This window comes from Leptidea sinapis, chromosome 30 (assembly GCF_905404315.1).
Source record: "Leptidea sinapis chromosome 30, ilLepSina1.1, whole genome shotgun sequence".
NCBI classification, from domain to species: Eukaryota; Metazoa; Arthropoda; class Insecta; order Lepidoptera; family Pieridae; genus Leptidea; species Leptidea sinapis.
Genome location: NC_066294.1, coordinates 1,138,762 through 1,157,540, shown reverse-complemented (window position 1 = coordinate 1,157,540; position 18,779 = coordinate 1,138,762). Strand labels below are relative to the sequence as shown.

Genomic DNA, 18,779 nt, shown 5'->3' with positions numbered 1-18,779 from the left:
GCTATATTAATGTTAATATTCCATCTATAATTTAGGGTTTTAACTTGGAGCTTATAACAACTATGGTATTATAATGTTCCCTTATTATGATTTCTGATTATTACCGTATTTGGTGGAGAAGAAGGCTTATATTACATTACAGTGGGAGACTCTTTTGCACAGGATGCCGGCTAGATTATGGGTACCACAACGGCGTGTTGAGCGTGTAGGTGTTATGGCATTAGAAACCTCAATATCATTTTTGAAGAACTATCCATAAATATCCTACACGTATGGGTTTGATGAAAAAAAAAATTCGAGTTTCAGTTTTCAGTATAGGGAACCTCCAAAATTTATTGAATTTTTCTATTTTTGTGTAAAAATGTTAATGCGGTTCACTGAACACATCTACCTAACCACCCATATAGCCGAATGGTTAGTGACCCTGACTACTAAGCTATAGGTCCCGGGTTCGAATCCCGGTAGGTGCAAACATTTATATGATGAATATTATAGATGTTTGTTTCCGAGTCATGGATGTCTATATGTATTTATGTATGTTTAAGTAAGTATATTGTATTAAATATATCATTATCTTTGTACCCATAGTACACGCTATGCCTAGTTTGGGGCAAGATAATTTGTGTAAAAGTATGTCAATATTATTATTATTATTACTTACCAAGTTTCAACAGTATAGTTATTATAGATTTGGAAAAAAAGTGGCTGTAACATATACGGACAGACAGACAAACATGACAAATCTATAAGAGTTTCGTTTTTTGCCATTTGGCTACGGAATCCAAAAAACGTTTAATACGCTGGTATTTGTATTTTACTAATAAAAAACATTAAGTGACCCCAATAGTATAAGCCTTGGTTAGTGTTACCCTTGCGAATAATTGTAAACAAACCGAACAGCAAACAAATATATGAGTGTAGTGTATACTTAATTGATTCTCTAATATAATATATATATTGAAAGTAAAATGTTACTAGTTTATTAGTTATATTTAATTAGATTAAACGCTGTGCTTACATTTTTTATATATTTTTTTTTATGGAATAGGAGGACAAACGAGCGTACGGGTCATCTGGTGTTAAGTGATCACCACCACCCACATTCTCTTGCAATACCAGAGGAATCACAAGAGCGTTGCCGGCCTTTAAGGAAAGTGTACGCGCTTTTTTTGAAGGTACCCATGTCGTATCGTCTCAGAAACACCGCACAAGGAAGCTCATTCCATAGCTTTGTGGTACGAGAAAGAAAGCTCCTTGAAAAACGCACTGTGGAGGACCGCCACACATCCAGATGGTGGGGATGATATCCCAATTTGTGGCGTGTCGTGAGAAGGTGGAATTCGGTGGCAGGAATCAGATTAAACAGCTCTTCTGAACACTCCCCGTGATAAATGCAGTAGAAGACACACAATGAAGCGACGTCTCTACGCAACGCCAAGTGATCCAGCCGTTCACAGAGCACTGACAATTCGAGCTGCTCTGCGTTGCACGCGGTCAAATGAATCGAGCTGATACTGGTGTACGCCAGACCAGAGATGACAGCAATACTCCATGTGTGGCAGGACCTGCGTTTTGTACAGCGCTAGAATGTGGGCCGGCTTGAGAGGAGCGCCTTGCGCCATACACGATCAAAGGCCTTCGCTATATCCAGGCTAACCCCCTAGCTTTCGATAGCCGCAACCCATCTATGTGTTAGGTATACTAGAAGATCGCCTGCCGACCGACCATGGCGAAAGCCGTACTGCCGGTCGTTGATCAAATTTTGACGACGTGCTTCGATTTTCACAGTGGCACAGTTATATTTCCTCCTTAGAACTAGGCATTTCGGATCCTTTGTGCCCAGCGCCGCAACCCAAGTTCGATACGCCTGTTTTTTGCAGTCAGATGCTGCTTTAACTGACGCATCGAACCAGGGCTGTATATATTTGATAATAAATACAGCAAATATTTGCTGTATTTATTTTTATTCCATTACTTGTTTTTGTTATGGAAAACTAGGACTAACAAGCGTACGGGTCATCTGGTGTTAAGTGATCACCGCCGCCCACAATTTCTTGCAGCACCAGGGGAATCACAGGAGCGTTGCCGGCCCTTAAGGAAGGTGTACGTGCTTTATTTGTAGTTTTAGTAGTTTCTGTTGTAATCAATTGCACTTGTTCGTTTATCTAAATAATTTAATCATTGATATTTGGAATGTGTGAAATAATATCGGAAGTGATAAGTTATGGGCTTCAAAATTTGAATAGCTTAAGGTGTCAAGTTACCCGTACCGTCCTACCCTGTAAGGTACCTAATACAGCAATTAAATATAATGAAGTACAAACAGATAAATTTTGCGTATGAGTACAATACAAATATTAATTAACAGAATAGACAATACAATGTAAACAAAAGGGAATTCAACTTCCGACATCATCACCTGATCAGTTCAATGGTTATAGTTACTCTTGTGACCAAACGTGAAATACTTAACTTCACAAAGTTCCTGTGGTTATTAGTTGTTGTGGGGCAAGGGTCTCACGTGATGGGTAGTGCAGAGGAAACCACCCACGGACATCTGCAAAACCAACGGTTTAGGGTGAAAAAGGGTTAGAGTATACTCTATGCTCTCTCTTCGTTTGTTGTTGTATAATCCAAAAAACGTTACAAAATATACGAGTATAATATTTTGGAGACCCCTAAATTACTCATAGATTCCATCATTACGTACAACTAAACGTAATATTGAGTACAACTTTTTTACAACGTGCCCAATATGTAAGTATACCCTTACAAACGAAAATGAATTTATTAATAGGTCCAAATCGGTGGAGTTTCGAGGTAACAAACATACAAAAAACATACTGTCAAATTCCTCGTCCTTTTTGAAATCAGTCGTAAATAAGTCCCGTTGCCTTTATGTTAAATGAAGACCTCTTGAAACAAACAAACAAATAAAGTAACTCTTAGTACCTCTTGAGATAGTGATAAAATTTCGTTAGTGAGCATATTGTAATATTATATGCTTGATATTTATAAAAAGCGGCCAAGTGCGAGTCGGACTCACCCATGAAGGGTTCCGTAGCAGCAAGAAATATTATATAAAAGTTCTTGTAGTTCGTTGTAATTTTGATCTTGTTTTAATATTTAATAGTGTATTATTTTTATAATTAAGTTATTTATAACGAATTAAAAAAACTACTTACTTGATCTCGTTCAAACCAATTTTCGGTGGAAGTTTGCAAAGTGATGTACATCATTTAATTTTATTTTGGTTTTATCATCTTTTCCATCTTATTTTAGAAGTTACAGGGGGGGGGGGACATACATTTTACCACCTTAGAAGTGTCTCACGCGCAAACTGTTCAGCTTAGAAAAAAAATGATATTAGAAACCTCAATATCCATAGACACACGTATGGGTTCGATGAAAAAAAAAAATTTTTGAGTTTTAGTTCTAAGTTGTTTTTTTTTTTCTATTTCTAAGTGAATAACTTAAAGCGGTTCACAGAATACAATACCTACTTACTAAGTTTCAACAGTATATTACTTCTAATAATTTCAGAAAAAAGTGGCTGTGACATACGGACCGACAGATAGACAAACATGATGAATTTATAAGCGATCCGTTTTTTGCCATTTGGCTACGAAGCCCTAAAAAGTGCCTGCAAATGCCCTAATTGTACCCGCATCAATGCATCGGCTACGTTATCGTAGCATTGTGTAGCATTGCTACGCGAAAACAAACGCATCTGTAGAGGTATTATTTTATTTTACTATTTTGTTAGAAATATGAGCAAAAACAAAAAAAAAAACTAGTAAATTCTAAGAATTATTAATAACGTAATACCAGTAAAATAATAATATGTATATTTTATTCTAGTCCGCGTGTTCCATTCATTTATAACAAGCGTTCATCGTCTCTCACCTTATAATATTAGTGCATAAGGTTCAAAAAAAAAAAATACCTAAGCATTAGCATTAATTTTTGATACTTAATTTCTATTACATTTTTCCTGCAATGTTTATTTAATGGTGAAAAATAGTAAATATTCATTTTATATTTATAGTCCTCAAGTCATATATAAATTAATATTACTGGTATTACAATCGATATATTTATAATATTTAGATTCACATATGTGTTTTGTACATTAATGTACACAAGCATACATCATATATGTTAATTTACACACATACTTATATGTATACAAATGTTATAAATTTGTGATCACAATCCTCTTCTTGTTTCGCTCTTAATATATTGTTCTCCTGGGATCTGTACGTGGATCGCTTGTCATGGAAAATTCTGAATAAGGAAACTGTTTATTGTATCTGTAACATATTTTAAGAACGTTTGAGCAAATTCCAGTGTTTGTGGGCGGTGGTGGTATATTAAAGGCTGTATTGGTTTTGTGTCACACTCTTCTAATCTGATCTGCCAGAGCAACTTATGGTGCGTCAACCAATTTTAATAAACTAATTATACATGTATTTTCTGATTAAACCACCAGTAATATTTAATTTATACATCATCATCATCAGTCGTAAGACATAAGACGTCCACTGCTGGTCAAAGGCCTCCCCAAAAGATTTCCACGACGATCAGTCCTGCGCTGCCCTCATCCAACGTATTCCGGCTATCTTGACGAGATCGTCGGTCCATGTTGTGGGAGGCCTACCAACACTCCGTCTTCCGGTAGGTGGTTACCACTCGAGGACTTAACTGCCCCAACGGCCATCTGTCCGTCGAACTATGTGCCCTGCCACTTTAGTTTCGCAATCATTGCACCATGATTGCGAATTTCTACATATTTTACGATAATTCTTCATTTTACGTAAGTTTTACACATAGAAACATATTTATTTCTAAATTCTCATCCCACTGACATGACAAAAAAATAATTGTTATGAAAAATCCCTCGGGAATCAAAACGCGCCGGTTTCTAACAACTCATCAAATCTAGATAAACGTGAAAAATACAACAAAAAGTAATCAAATAAAGCCTTTCTTATAGATAAGAAATTAAGTAACTGCGAAAATATATCGTACAGCATAGAGGTCATTAAATAATACTAGAGATCAATCAATGACTTAATCATTTGTTATATTTCATCAAACCAATTCAAATCAAAAATATTTTATTTCGTAGGTAAATTGCATTTTACACTTGATATATGTCATTTTTTCATACAGCTCGTTAGGAAGGCAGATTTTGTTAGAGAAGAACGAGCAAGTAACTCTAAGGTTGCTCTTTTTAAAACAGAATGGTATTACAAGTTCTTATTTTTAATTATATAAATATATGCAAAGTGATGCAACAAAAATACTCTAACGTCAATTACTAAATGCCTTACACGAGTAAGTCAAATAAATGTAAATTAATAGGTAAAAAACATAGTTATAGTTATTGAGTATATACTTAAAGTACAATACAGTAGATCACATCAATCCAGACATCATATTACATCCTTAAATAAAACAAAGGCATTATGTGAGCATTTTATTAGCTATTATATATTTAAAGTGTATAATAACTTTAATTTAAAAAATAAAGAAGTGGAAATGGCCCAAGAATCGAACCCTGTGGAAGGCCCTTGGTAACATCGCCCATCAGGTTTCCTGGTTAGCAAAGTTACTTATTTATATTTTACACTTTGCCAAGATCATTTCACTCGACGAATGAAAAATTCGCATTCAGTATTCCTCACATCACTTTCCCCACACAAAAATTTTCCCCACACGAAAGAGAAGTGATGGCGTACTATACTTCGACAGTCGCTGTAATCTTCAATATTCGTAGATCTAGTTCATATTTGCTCGTACATATTCTACGCTTGAATCAACATTACATTTAAGTTTTTGACAATCGGCTGAATACAGTACGTGTTCTTTTGAAGAGACATTTAAATTCTATATGTCGCCTCGTCGCCTTATGGTAAGTTATATTATGATGGGGTGTGGTATATAATAAAGAAGAAAGCGAATGATATGCGACATTACGTATTGTACAAAGAGATTGTTTAAGTTAGTCAGAGTTGTAGTTGAAAAGTGGAGATTAAGTCTGATTCACTCCCTGGGAGCACAAACGAAATAAGAATAATATTTTATAATAAAATGTAGAAAAAGGTAAACAGATTCAGTGTTAGTTTTTTTAAATAAACTACGTGATAGGTAGTAAGAACATGTTGGTGTCGTTTGGTCATTTAGAGGATATGGTTGAAAGAAGTATGATTGTACAAATAAAGTGCGTATGTGGATGTAAATATTGGCATAAGTCATCATAGGTCTATATTCCACGATGACACCAGAGATGTTTTGAAAATATGCAACCTATATGCCAATACTAAGAAAACATGCATGAAAGGTTTGGTGCTAGTAGAAGAAGACAGGCAAGTACGTCAGGACTGTGACACCAGAGGTCAATAATCTTTGCTTCCAAAAATTTGGTCTAGGTTTTAGAGTTCATTTTACAATGATAAAAGTTCGTTTGGATTTGTTTTAATGTCACAATCAAACTCACAAATAATATAAATGTCAAAAACTGATCAATTAACGATGAAACTGTAGTACTGACGGTCTAATTAAAACTTGTACCAACCGTATTAGATAACTAAACATGCTATGAATTTAAACTAAGTATGAATTACTGTAACTACGACAATTACAATTTTTAAGATCAATAAACATCAGATCTATCATGTGTCAAAAAAATGCCAATACAAATCTCAAGAAGCCTCTACTATATAGCACTGGACTGGCGGAAGTGCTTTTGTGCCTATTTGATATTCGCCATTTTGGCGCTGTTGGCCATGTAGCGAAACTAGGTACTAAAACTAGTGATGACAACCTCAGCAAACATAAATAAATAGTGGGAAACTATTTACAAAAAAATGTGTACTTTATAACGTTGATTCTTGAAGTATAAATAACACAAAAAAGAAAGAAATTAATTCAAAATATATATACTTCACAGTATTGTACGTTTCTTCACAGCCATTTGTATTATACGTCAAAATTAGTTCTCTGGACGCTCGCTTGTGGCGCTTCAAATAGGCACAAAAAATTGCTGTCAACTATATGGAACAGCATGTCCAGTGGTATTTATACAGGTCAGTGCAATAAGCGTATTATGATGACATACGTTTATTACGCAAGGTTTCATTGAGTCGGTAAAATTAAAGAAACAGAAAAAATCTCAAAGTTCTAGGTTAATAGGTGCAGTGTGATCTACACTACATACTTGTGTATAAGTCTTATTTTCACTGATAAATTTCTTTGTTATGACCTTCAGATTGTTTTGCCGCTGTCACATAACGAAAGCCTTCTGACAGTATAACATCTCCCATAAAATTAACTGTCCCATTAAATTAATAAAGGAACAAAATCAAACAATTGTTATAAACAAACTATAAATTGTTCAAACAAAACTATTCCTACCTTAACAATGTTAAGCATTTTATAGTGAAAATGTGATTATATACCCAAGTCAAACATAATATGTGTGATTGAAGTAAATACAGAGACGGTCGATAACGTAAGACACACTGGACCTCGTGTATATAATACGTTATATTATACAAATACTAATGATAAATACAGGCTTATGTACTCAAACTATAAATTTAGTATGAACACATAGACGGAGCATTGCGCGTTACTTATCTATATCTCTAAACAATTTGTTATGTTTTTTTTAAAGTGATAACCCCAAATATTTTTTTTTAAATTTTATTTGTGTATTAATCCCATAAGTGAGGGTTATCACTTTAAAAAAATATAACAAATTGTTTAGATTAGCAAGAGCGACATCTCAAGTAAATTTCTTAATATGCAAATATTGGGGTTGAGCATGTTATTAACTGTAAAGTAAAACCTGTAGATGAAGCCACAACCTGAGAGTTGAACAAAGCAAACAAGATTTTATGACGATACGTCACTCGAACGGTTAGCTCGGTTGGGAGAGCACTCGCACGGAACGCGAGTGGTCGTGGGTTCGAGTCTCGCATCGTTCATAAATTTTATTTTCAAATTTTATTTAACTATACCTCTATTTTACACCACAACTGTCTCTTGGGTTTCTGCTATTTACGTACACCTGTTGTTGAACTCATTTTAGTAGCTCTTACTTGACATCCTTATTTAAGTTCTTTTTTTTTAAATAAGTTAATGTAAAACAGTTATATTTAACCTTCCTATTATAGTATTTAATAATAAAAGTGATCTTCCATTGAACTACAAAACTAATAACGAACTATAAACTATAACAGTTTGTAGTTTGTTTTTGCCTTTTATGTATTTTAAATTTTGCAGTTTATTTATTAATTGATATGTGTGTTTATTGGTACGCTTTTAACAAATAAATTAAGTGTTTTATATACGATCATGTGTGTGTCTGTGTAAACAATAAAGTAACAATATATACCGCTTTGACATATCAAGAATCACTCAAAAACTTGTACATATAAATTATATTATGACGAATTACTAGACGTGATGCGACAACGAAAATTGAGTTTCGCATTGTGGTGCTGCATAAGAAGTTAAAACTATTTCGATAAAAACTTAAGCTCTGAAGTAATGTGACAACACTATAAACTTGAAAATAAAACAACCGTTACAAAGCCGAGTGTGAAGGCTCAGACTCATTCAATGCTCACATAATCAAGGGCTCAGTGCGTCTCAAAAATATCTTGTACGATCATACATTAGTGTCCATAGCAAACATTAGTGCAATAGTTAATGACTCATTTTAATCAATAATATGTTCCATTAATTTAATGAGATAGTCTGTCTACATGTTAATAGATCAATGTTTGTAAAGTGAAGTCTCGCATTACCAAAACTAAATTAATGCAGGTTCGTCTCCTGTTTTGGTTTGGGTCCTAAAACGATCAATATTCTATTACAACGCTCAATCCAAACCTAGTATTTCTGTAGTTTAAGAGCCGACTAACATTGATTAATAAGCAAAAGTGAGGCTTATTACTTCCTTCGAAAAAACCCAGTCACAACATAAATATACCAGAGTTTCTCATATTTATTTGGCATTGGTATTGAAAAAAAAATCATAAAGTGCGGGTAAAATATTACAATAAAATATAACTCATGAAGTCATTATTTAAGCTAGAAACCTACAATATGAAACTGTAGGTTTCTATATTATCATTAATAACGTCACATATAACGTTTTCAAAGTATATTGCTTCACAATCTACATATTTTTGCATTGCTAGGAACCATACAAGTGGTTGTTCTAGTCTTCCTAGAGGATATTGAAACTTGGAATGTATTCACCTTAAGGCTTGTAATCGTATACTTCATTGCTTATCTGTAATCTTCGAAAAAAAAAACAAAGTGAAAGCTCATAATTGTATGTTTAATGCGTTGACAGTTCTATATTCAAGTTCTTCAATAACTCATTCACACGTATTTCCATAGTAATATGCAGTAATTTTCTTTGGTTTTCAAGCTGTAGTGCTATTTCCAATCAGGTCAAAAATAAGAAACTATTTTCTTACCAATGTTCTTCTCAATTATGTTCCATTCCCATTCGGCCTTTTTGCGCCGTCAGGTTTCGTCAACGGTGGCAATATCATACCTAGTCTGGGAGTAAGTTCTGATTAAAAACAAGTGAAAAGGATATTTCTGTACTTTTCACTCGCGTATCGAGACAGCCAGGATTTTGATCAAGCTCTTTTTATTTTTAGGGCTGGTCATATTGACGATAAGCACTGAGTTTCAGGACTCTTTTGATGAGACGTGAAAGAGTCCTAATGGGATTTATGATATTTTTTGTTTCTTTATAAGTAGATCCCGATCTTGTCTATTTATTAGGAAGCTGACATATATACAACTATCTTAATCTGTGGACACATCAGAAAATTATTTTATAATGTTGTACAGTCCTTTTATGCTAACTCAACATGCATAATAGTTAGAATAAACATTCTCAAATTACAACTTAAAGCTAAAGATATTTTTGATAAATATACCAAAAATAAAGCCACACGCAAAAGGCTGATAAAATAATAATAAAGTACTTACATAATAAACAAGGAAACAAAGTCTTCGAATGAGGGGGTGTTGTTTTATCTGTATGTTGCTGTAGCTTTTGAAGTGTCTTGAAACTGGCCGAAAGCCCAATAGCTCCATCCGTAAAACATGTTCCAAATTTGAACAAAATAAAAATTTGTAGTTCTTAAGTTGTAACAATATTTGAATAATGATTGTCCTTCACTTTATTTTTTTTTCCATTTTAAGGCAACAATTTACACGCAGTCATTCTTGGTCATCTCTTATTCATTGAGTGCAAAGCTTCCGAATCTTCAGGTGTACATCGAAAATGTACTTCAGTACAAATTTAAAAATACTTATAACATCACCAATTTTCTGACATTATTTTTTTAAACAATTTGTTATTTTTAAAGTGATATCCCTCACTTCTGGGATTAATTCAATTAAATTTGTAACCAAAATATATCAACGATGTGGGACTCGAATCCGCGACTACTTACGTTCTGTCCGAGCGCTCTTCCAACTGAACCAATTCAAGTTCGTTAATCTTGGTATGTCTTGTTCAACTCTCAGGTTGTGGTTTATTTTATTTTATCAATTTCAGTCAGTTGTCGTATGATATTTAAATTGGTTTCGGTAACAGTACCGCCGGGGAACCTGCCTGAAAATTCAACGTTTTATGAGATCTGCGGCGCTCTTGAGATCCTTATGGTGCTACAAGAAAATATGAGCCGCGTTGATAACAAGATGACCTATATATATGATTTATAGTTAACTCTTCCATAAAAAATAAATCGATACTTCAACAAAGCTCCATTGATTTTTTAAAACGGCCAGCCAAGTTCCAGTTGGTAACTTTCCATAACAGTAGAGCATGTCATTGAAAATATTAAATCCCATATTATTTTGGCTACGAAACTGTAACGAAAGATTTGTAACTGAACGTTTTGGGGTCGCTCTTTATTAAAGCTATGTATTTCACAGAGATACAATAACTTTGGAGAAATAATAATCATTATAAAAGAAGATGTAGACTCTTAGTCTATTGAATTTACAGATCATGTGAATCAACCTCAATAAATAAATCACTTCGCTTCCAAATGCACGACTATTTGGTTTTGGTTCCAACTTTAATTGAAGCTGAGTCTACCACGAGTCAGCAATGTGTTATTATATTGTTTTTTATAAGCATATTTAACGTAATTGTCGGATTTGCGTTGTACAAAACTAATTAATATAGGTATATAATTTTGAACATAGGTGGTGCAAAGGTTAGAGCTATTGTCTCTCACCCGCCAGGCGCCAGTTCAAACCTCACCCGTACCAATTATTATAGAATCCTTAATTCAAATTATGTTCGTCGTAAAAAAAATTCAAACACAACTGTGAAAAAAAAAGGAAATTGCATAACTAGCATGAAGCTCAAAACGATAGTAATACAATGCGTTTCCTCGACAAATAAGCCTGAATTTGCATTGTTAGAACAATATGATAGAGACAGTCTGACTAACTAAGTATGCAATGCACTTCGCGTAAAGATTCCTGCAAATTCCTGTAGCTGGGTTAGGTAGCTATCACGAGAATAGGTATACGATAATACAAATGATACAATTAATTAATCGTTAATAGCGTTGCCCTAAATAATAGGATTCCCATGCCTTCGGTAAAACTACAAGGGCTTATTCAACAATTAATGATGCTTCCATTATTTATATATATATATATATATATATATATATATATATATATATGTCAATTTTTTTTATTTATATCAATTAGGTACTTACTTAACTAAATGTTGTTGCTGAATCAGTCACCTTATTTTACGATAAATTCATAATATAATTATAAAAATTCTAGTATTGATGTTGAAAAGTAGAAAAAAAGTATATAAAATCTAAGTTGAAATTAAATAGCCCAACAATTTACACAATAGAGAAAAAATGTAGATTTATTAGGTTTTACAGTCAACTACTAAGCTCGGTTAAAGCTCGTGAGTACAGTTTAAATTAACTTTCTCAGTTAACTTTACAATGGTTAAAAGTTCGTATTTAACTCGCTAACTGCACCGTGCCTGACTCACGCATCACTAATTTAACTCTATTTTTAACCAACTTTACACATGAAAGTTTAACTCTCATATTTAAATCATTTTTCTGTACAGTATACAGGATAGTTACTTATGAGTTAAATAAGCATTTAGTTGTATTATAACAAACAAACAATACTTAATCCTACTTATGTTATAAATATGAATGTGAGTTTGTTTGTTACACGCCTAAGCCACTGATCCAATTCTGATGACATTTAGTACAGAATTTATGAAAGTTCGTCATTATCGAAGACGACACCATAAAATGTTGAATGTAGGCACTTGATAAGAAATAAATAAATATTAATTCTAGCGTATTTTAATTATATAACCGTTGCATGGAAGTCTAAACAACGTCACGCTTACACACCTAACTCCAAATTAGATTTTGTTTATAAATACAAAGAAGCTACAATTTTTTCTTAAAGAAAGGGCATGAACGCGTTAAAATAAGGGATGAAATTTTGCATGAGAATTCTTCGTTTTCGGAGATTAATTTATGGAACTTTGTATTAAGCACTTCATTAGAAGTAATTTATAAACATATATACATATTATCATCGAACAGTGCCGTCAGCAGCGTCAAAAGAACAGTTTGTATGTGTATGATTTGAAAGTATCATAAAAATTAAAAAATGCTGCCCAAAGTAAGTATTCCACGCGGATTAAGTCTCGGGTAAAAGCTAGTAGCTGCATAATATATTTAAAATACTTAATATGATTACATGAAGTAAAAACTCTACTCCTACTGAACACTACGAGAAAGTGTACCAAGAATACTAACAGCATTAATATTAGCGGATAACCAGGATAGCGGATAAACGAATGAGCGTTTGATGAAATGATTTTTTAGGAGGACAAACGAGCGTACGGGTCACCTGTTGTTAAGTGATCACCGCCGCCCACAATCTCTTGCAACACCAGAGGAATCACAGGTATGTTGCCGGCCTTTAAGGAAGGTGTACGCGCTTTTTTTGAAGGTACCCATGTCGTATCGTCCCGGAAACACCGCACAAGGAAGTTCATTCCACAGTTTTGTAGTACGAGAAAGAAAGCTCCTTGAAAACCGGTGGTGGACCGGCACACATTAAGATGGTGGGGATGATATCCTAACTTGTGGCGTGTCGTGCGAAGGTGGAGTTTGCCGGCAGGTATCAGGTTAAACAGCTCTTCGGAACACTCCCCGTGTTAAATGCGGTAGAAGACACACAATGAAGCGATATCTCTACGCAACGCCAAGTGATCCAGCCGTTCACAGAGCACTGGGTCCCCGACAATTTGAGCTGCTCTACGTTGCACGCGGTCAAATAGATCGAGCTGATACTGGGGTGTGCCAGATCAGAGATGACAGCAATACTCCATGTGTGACCGGACCTGCGCTTTGTAGAGCGCTAGAATGTCGCCCAGTTTCTTCGAAGCCAATTTGGCTTTGCCCTCCAGATTGCCACGAAATTGGTGAGGCTTTAAGGAAAGTGTGGTCGAAGAGCGGTGATGCGACAAATGGGGTTTTTTTAGTGGTAAACGCGCAAACTTCAGTCTCCTAGGGGTTAAATTGGACAAGGTTCAATTTACCCCATTCCGCGACCTTCTCAAGGGAGAACTCGATAGAAGACACAAGTTTATCCCAGCACTGGTCGATGATTTCCCGAGAGAGACCTGCATGGTCCGTGTATACGGCATCACCAGTGAAATTGTCTGCATAGATTGCTATGTATCTTGGAGGTGTCCAACACACCATTGATCTGCAGAAGAATCAGAGTGGGAGATAGCACACAGCCTTGGGGCACTCCAGCAATCACGAGCTTCGGGGTCGAGCCATTGCCAGCGCTTGGGATTTGCTTTCGATTAGATTGTAGTAGATAACATTTAGATGCGTAGATTGTACAAAGTACAAACTGTGCACAATCTCCGCGCCTCTGGGCCCCACGGGCTAAGAATCTCGACACCAAGCGGCACAAAGATGATGATAACTCGCGGATAACACTCACTGAATCAAATCTATTCGTGACGCTTGACTTTTTTTAATGAAAATAAGGGACGAGATGAGCAGGACGTTCAGCTGATTGTAATTAATACGCCCTGCGCCTTACAATGCAATGCCGTTCAGAACTCTCGAAAAATAAATATAATTAATTCTCAGCAGCACTACAATTGCGCTCGTCACCTTGAGACATAAGATGTTAAGTCTCATTTGGCCAGTAATTTCACTAGCAACGGCGCCCTTCAGACTAAATCACAGTAATGTTTACACATTATTGGTGCATAATAATAGGCGAAAAAATAAATATGTTCTAAATTCAATTCTATTCATAAGTAAACTATTTTATTTGACAAGTCATAAAAATGCTACACCAAATTTAGCAATCTCCTCAATTCTGTGGGAATTAATTGATCGTAAAGAAAAGGTCCCAGAAAGTTGGAACTGTGAGCCAATGAGGCGTCGCACGTGATGTGTGTAGGCCATCGGCCGTTCGTGCGTTACTTGTGTTTGCTCTGCTTCGAAGACTACTTCTACCGCATTAAAATAATATCTTAAGCTTTAGAATAATGGGCTTAGGATCTATTAGTGGTCTAACATGATAAAATACAAGTATTGCCGGTATACAAGACGTAATAATTACAACTAAGGTAAATTCCAAAATGGATGCCATGCTATGGATGCCATACACATAAAAATGTTATGTTACAAAACTATAACTTAAGTATACCTAGAGTTATATGTTATGCGACCGTACGAAACCCTTCACATGCCAGTCCACCTCGCATTATAGTTTATTATATTAATTTTAAAAACTGAACCGTTACTGCATTGAATAGGTAGGACGTATCAATTACTCTCGGCTGAACGTCTTGCTCGTCTCGTCCCTTATTGTTATAAAAAAGAAATACTTCGAACATAAAATAAAACGTGAATGCAGGGAATATGAAGATCACAGCTATACTTGACCTCAATAGTTCATTGTGAAGGCGAACTTGTGAGCTTGACTTAATTTTAATATCATTAAAGGAATAAGTGGCTAACAGCCTTCAGGAAGTTTTACAAACAAACCAAGATATAGGAATGGTGTAAGTATTTGACAGTTGGCTTTAAGAAAGAAAAATCGTCATTTGTTTTAATGGGCAGATAATAATACAGTTACTCTCACAAAAACCCAATCTACTATTATTTTTAACATTAACCAGATTACGTTATACGTTGTATTATCATGGTTATTCTCAATGAGTAACTATTGACAAAACACACAAGAGATTACCAGCGAATAACCTATAGTATAACATATTATTAGCACAATCAAAATGCACAGCAGTGCTCATTAAGTCAACATCGGCCATCACTACGTAAGCTATTTGAACTTCTACTTAGCTAAACTTAGCCTTAGTTTAACTTGATCAGTATTGAATCTGGACTAGAACGATACCATTTGGATTAAATTGTCACTTGAGGCTTGAAATAATCAAATATTAATAAACTATTTAAAAAGATGTTATATGATTCTTATCAAGTTAGTATACTAAACTTAGATCTTATCAGAAGACGTTAACATTTTTATTTATATTTATATTGTTTATTATTGAATATATGGGTCAAGAAAATAAAGAAAAACGAATATAATCTATTAGTTAATAATAATAACGCTATTAGTTACTTACAAACTCAATACTGCATCACATAAACTAACACATTTTTTAAGAACCTCCTCCTTTTTTGAAGTCGGATGTAAACTGTGCATTGAATCTTTTTACACGCTTTTTATTAATACGTAAAAGGCATATAAGGCATTTATTTTCTTAAAATTGATTCTTTTTGTCATTTCTAACACTACAACCGCTTCGGGAACAAATGGCGATCTGAGAGAGAAGAAACGGCACAATAACTCTCCCAGCATTCTTTTTTTACGCTCTTTTTGATAAAGTATACTATATTTTTATGTCATTGTCATTGCTATAAAATTATCATAATCTAGTCCCAGGCTATCGGATTACTTAGCAATACAGTACTGGCATAAAAAGGCATCGAAGGTATTTATTTTCTCAAAATTTATATCGTTAGAATTGTTTTTTGTCACTTCAAACACTACTACAGCTTTATAGAATCTTTGTTTGTTCTTTCGTTTATCGATCTTTTTTAATTGTATTGTCCGGGCAAAATTAAGAAACTACAGAAGAGATTTAATTTAAATTTTGAGAGGCTGAGACAGCAAACTATAGGCTACTTACAATTAATATTATCACATTAGATGCAGATATAGTGTTTTTGCTGCTTATCGTCTACGCAGACCACGTCGCGGGCAACAGCTAGTAGATATATAACATTATTCATTGCTGGCATCCGTTATTTATAAACAAAAGAATTCGAATTTATGTTTCATTGACGAAATACGCTGGCTTTTATATTAACAATTTAATATTACGAAATACGTGAATTTCGCCAGTATTCAATAAAAGTGCAAACGAAATGATAACTTAATCTGGTAATACGAAAACAAAGAGAATCGAACCGGATCAATTAACTGTTGATTTCAATTCGGTAATTCGGCAGTTTTATCGGAATGCGATTATATTGTCATACACTTGAATGTGGGAATCAACACTTGCTTTGTCAAATGATGCATTATCTGCAATTTAATTTATTTAATTTTGGTACAAGCATTTTCAATATTGTGCCATTAACTAAACCATGTACATACGGCTGTATTTCGGTTATGGTTTCAATCTGAAATTGTTAAAATAGGCGTTTATTTTGTCAGGTTCTGTTCATGTCATATAGATTTATCTCATCTTTCTCATAATTAGTTCGTAAGTTTTTAATCAAAGATTTTAATAAGAATGGGTTAGACATGTTGTTATAACTGTTTAATTTTATTGTTTTAGATTATTTAGATTTTCTTTTATAAGTTAAAAAATGTAACACGTATTGAAATATTTATCAATTGACGCAACTTCGTTACAAATGCACATCCACAATTTGATTTTACTAAAGAACGTAGAATGCTACACGATGAATAGAAAACTTATCAACCGGATGTTAACAGTGAGAACTACAAATATATTTCTTAATTTTTCTCTGACTAATCGCGCTCCCTTAGGCGGCTTGAGATAACCTAACCGTATGAGCGTGATATGGCCGTACACCGTGACTGGTCAGTGCAATTCAGTACTTACAAAAGAATGTACTTAGTGTGCCAGAAGACGTTTTCATAGGAAAAAAACTTGCAGTTTCTAAACTCTAAAAAAACATATGTGAAACCCCCTACTCTTTGCTAATATTATTATCATAATAAGTTAGGCAACTTAATACAGTTGTTAATATAAAGCTCTCAAAAATGGTTGTGTAGGAAGTTTTATAACGACTTCAAATACAGTAATTCTGCCCGTAGCGCTGCTAATATTCAGCAGCTAGAATAAAGCCTTACATTTTTTTTATGAAAAAAAAGGACGAGACGAGCAGGACTTTCAGCTTATGATAATTGATACGCCATACCCATTACAATGCAGTACCACTCAGGATTCTTGAAAAACCCAAAAATTTTGAGCGGCACTACAACTGCGCTCGTCACCTTGAGACATAAGATGTTAAGTCTCATTTGCCCAGTAATTTCACTAGCTACGGCACTCTTCAGACCGAAACACAGTAATGTTTACACATTACTGCTTTACGGCAGAAATAGGCGCCTATGTGGTACCCATAATCTAGCCTTCCAGGCATCCTGTGCAAAGGAAGAAGAAGCTGGTAGAAGCCAAAATGAAACATGATTGTTCAAATCACCATCACCTTTAGATCGTTCCGTGACCAACTTACCCATTTTCGTTACATGTACATAGCATATTAAGTACTCTAGTAGTAGAAGCCAGTAGAATATAATAGATAGTTGTAAGTGTTAGTCACCCGCAGGCGTAGAGCCACAGCTTAGCAGATATCATGAATAATGTGCAACATAATGCGGTGCGTTTGTCAGTCTAGCGAGCGACCAGCGACGAGCGACCAATTATATGTTACTTAGAATATACGATAACATATTCTAATACAGGATGCTTAAGATGAAATAGCTTATGAGCAACTAAATTATAATAATGGAATAATTGAGATTTATTAGCAAGTTTCTATTCATATAATCCACAATGATCTCAACTTACAGCCGCTTTTAATATGCGGATTATTACTTATCCGGAACATATATCTTTTTGACTTAGAATACCTATGTATTCGCAATACAAATAATTCAGTCAAGCAGCTGAGAGGGCGCAGGGAACTTAATTTATATCACAAAATAACGGTTGCCAGGTCAGAGAGTATCGCTATAAAATAACGCTTGGTTTCAGTTCTTTTTGTACTCTAATAAAATAAAAGTTACATTGAAAGTTTTATAATTGAAGGCAGACTATTATGGAAGCTATAAGTGTAGATACACTAATGATTATTTCGTAAAATATTTTCTTTGATCCCTGTTGTTATAATGAAATTGTTCCACAGCAGGACTGTCAAACCGTGCGTCAATAAATTCTCTCATAGAAAATATGTTCATACATAATAAATATTGGAAATTAAAATAATTATAGATACCAAACCAAAATAAAAACTAGGACTAAACTGCACTACATGAAGTAAACCCCATTTAAATCCTAATAAAATTCATAAGAGTTCACTGGAAACAAACATCAGGACACTGAATTTATATATTAAGAAGAATAT

At 34.3% G+C, this 18,779-nt stretch overlaps 1 long non-coding RNA gene across 1 annotated transcript in view; it reads left to right on the top strand.

The window, feature by feature from the left end:
- The first annotated feature begins 403 nt into the window (after positions 1-403).
- Positions 404-18,779, top strand: part of LOC126973838 (uncharacterized) — a 453,438-nt gene continuing 435,062 nt past the window's right edge. Inside the window, exon 1 of the long non-coding RNA XR_007731431.1 lies at positions 404-465. This is a non-coding gene — a long non-coding RNA (uncharacterized LOC126973838). The remainder of the gene's footprint in view (positions 466-18,779) is intronic.